Source organism: Entelurus aequoreus, linkage group LG15 (assembly GCF_033978785.1).
Source record: "Entelurus aequoreus isolate RoL-2023_Sb linkage group LG15, RoL_Eaeq_v1.1, whole genome shotgun sequence".
Lineage (NCBI taxonomy): Eukaryota > Metazoa > Chordata > Actinopteri > Syngnathiformes > Syngnathidae > Entelurus > Entelurus aequoreus.
Genome location: NC_084745.1, coordinates 32,523,849 through 32,527,480, shown reverse-complemented (window position 1 = coordinate 32,527,480; position 3,632 = coordinate 32,523,849).

Genomic DNA, 3,632 nt, shown 5'->3' with positions numbered 1-3,632 from the left:
GTATTAGTATAGTACCGCGATACTAATTAATAATTTTGGGTACTATACCGCCTCTGAAAAGTACCGGTCCGCCAAAAATGTATATTATGTTTATAAACTCAGGGAATACGTCCCTGGACACGTGAGGACTTTGAATATGACCAATGTATGATCCTGTAACTACTTGGTATCGGATTGATACCTAAATTAGTGGTATCATCCAAAACTAATGTAAAGTATCAAACAACAGAAGAATAAGTGATTATTAAATTTTAACAGAAGTTTAGATAGAACATGTTAAGAGAGAAAGTAAGCAGATATTAACAGTAAATGAACAAGTAGATTAATAATTCATTTTCTACCACTTGTCCTTAATAATTTTGACAAAATAATACAATGGAAAATGACACAATATGTTACTGCATTTGTCAGCAGCTAAATTAGGAGGCTTTGTTTGCTTACTTACTACTAAAAGACAAGTTGTCTAGTATGTTCACTATTTTATTTAAGGACAAACTTGCAATGAGAAACATATGTTTAATGTAACCCAAGATTTTTTGTTAAAAAAAAAGCCTATAATGCCATTTTTTGTGGTCCCCTTTATTTAGAAAAGTACAGAAAAGTATCGAAATAATTTAGTCCCGATACCAACTTATTGGTATCGGGACAACACTACTAACCATGGCCATAAAACTGAAGCCATGGGGTAGCATCACACACTGAGGGGATACTATTTAGCCTGCACTTTTCTACTCACTACTTCCTTCTTTGCTTCCCCTGCTGGGGCTGGAGAGAGGCCGAGGCCGCAGCATCTCCCCAGCCGTTAGCCAGGAGCCAGAGATCCCAGCCAGAGATGCCATCTGATACAAGTCTATCATAATGAAGGTCCAGCATGGGGCTAAATGAGTTTCCACCTCAGCCTCGCGAGGGGCTAATGACAAAACAGCCTCCCTGTGCTCTTTGGCCCGCCGTTAGCTTTAATCAGGGCATATGGCACTTGCCTAAACTGCTTGACTATGAGGAACAGGAGGGGAGACCCTTTTTAAAAAACAACTTTATTGGTACCGTTTTTGGGACGCGGGTAAGACAAAACAGAGTAACCACCAAGCCATTTATGTTGAGACACAGCACATTTTTTGCCATATGAAACTTGAGCAAACTTGTTCTCTATTGGTAAATAGATGTTAAACATGTAACTTACTCAAAGTTACATTACCCAAAACATATCATAAGAACACCACCAGCTAGCTTATGTTACTATTAGCGTTTTTAAAAGAACATATGTTTTATACATTTTTCACAATTACTGATTGTATTAAATAAAAAATGGGACTCTGCCTTAACAAAAGTGAGGCGTTCAAGTCACTCACAACTGCCGTGCACACAACAAACAAACAATTTTCAGCCAAGGCTTACAAATTAACCCCGATTCTGCGTGTACATCAGTCCTTCTCTAATAGTGGGGCTGGCCATACTGGGGGGGGGGGGGGGGGGCGCGGTGCGATGCCAGGGGGGGCCTTGGTAAACATGCTTTTTTTGCTGTACCAGAATATGACGAAGCGTATGTAGCACTTGGATTCACTGTAACCATGGTGAGAGACGAGGAAAGACCGGTGTGTTGATTCCTTTGTTAATAAGCTTACAATGTTATGCAGAGGTATAGTTATAACACTTGTATAGACATATTATACCATTCATAGTCAAGGTCAGGGGTGTCAAACTCATTTTAGCTCAGGGGTCGCATGGAGGAAAATGTATTCCCAAGCGGACCGGATTGGTAAAATCATGGCATGATAACTTAAAAATAAAGACAACTCCAGGTTGTTTTCTTTGTTTTACTTTGGCCAAAAATAGAACAAGTACATTATGAAAACGTACAAATCACAACTAATCTTCTGGACAAAACACTTCAAGTTTGTTGAAAATTCTGAGGAAATTGGTGCAGTTTGAACACAATGAGCTTAGACTTCGTCTCAGTGTATCTACAAAGCCAGGATTCAACATTAAGTACAGTCTTTCTGGGATTGAACAAAAAACACAACATGTAAACTCTTCTAGGTATCAAACACCTCCTTTGTCATGTCCACGTATCAATCCAGTGCTAACTCAACAAACCGTAAGAAATGTTGGTAAAAACTATTCAAATGGGTTACATTCTCTTTTCTCGTGTTTGATAGAGATTTTTTTTTTTTTTTAAGATTAAAGTACCAATGATTGTCACACACACTAGATGTGGTGAAATTTGTCCTCTGCATTTGTCCCATCCCCTTGGGGAGCAGTGGGCAGCAGCGGCGCCACGCCCGGGAATCATTTTGGTGATTTAACCCCCAACTCCAACCCTTTGTTGCTGAGTGCCAAGCAGGGAGGTTATGGGTCCCATTTTTATAGTCTTTGGTATGACTCGGCTGGGATTTGAACTCCAACGTACCTGGAGCAACGAGGGTGCCAAATGACGATGTATTCAAAGCAGAAGAAATAAAACGGCAGGTTTTAAAATTCATGTGGGTCGAGGAGGAGGAGCCACGGTCCCCCTTTACTGTGTGCCTCTTGCTTGGCCCCGGTATAAACCGTTTGCTTGCCTAACAGAATTGCTATTGTGGCATCCAGTGGACACATTTAGAACAGCAGTTTCTTTCGTTCAAAAAAAAAAAATGCAGCTCATTTTTATACTTGGCAAACTCATCATACGAGCCGGAAAAAACCTGGCCGTATGTTTGACACCCCTGGTCAAGGTGGAGAGTGGGGGGCGCAAAATATATTCTTCTTCCCAGGGGGTGCGTAACAGAAAATATTTGAGAAAGCACTGGTGTACACACTAGGAGGCCCAAACAATAGTTTGAGAGAAAGTAGCAACCAAAAAGCGATTACACCAGGGGTGTCTAACTCATTTTAGATCGGGGGCCACATGAGGAAAAATCTACTCCCAAGTGGTCCGGACTGGTAAAATCACGGCACGGTATCCTAAAAATAAAGACAACTTCACATTGTTTTGTTTGTTTAAAAGTAGAACAAGCACATTCTGAAAATGTAAAAATCATAATGTTGTTGGTTTATTTTTTACACTTACATGTTGTGGTTAATAGTATTCTATCTTTTTATGTCGTTATTTATACTTTCTGAATAAATTATGTGATAATGTTCATCAGTCAAATCATTGGTGTTAATTTTCAATCTATCAAGATAAAAAAAATAATATAAAAATCAAATTACAGGATGTTGTTTATGTAGTTTGCTCATTTTCCTCGACTGATGTACTAACATCATGTGTTTTTTTTTTGTTTTTGTTTTTTTACATATGTAGCATCATCTACAAAGATACAAATAATTGCTATTGGGACATCTAGTGGACACATTTAGAACAGCTGTTTCTTTCATTCAAAAGTTTCGGCTCATTTTTATACTTAGCAAACTCATCCCGCGAGCCGGATAAAACCTGTTCGCGGGCCTGATCCGGATACGGATTAGACAAAGCGAGATGCAAGACGAGAGTAAATATTGAAGGATTTCATAAACAAAAGGATTTCCAAATGGATGCTATGTTTGCTACATTCCTGTTGAACTGGTGAGTAAAATATGTAGTATTACGTTATATTGTAACCAGTCTTTATTAACACTAAACAAAACTGCTATGGAATTCACAAACAAATGTGTCT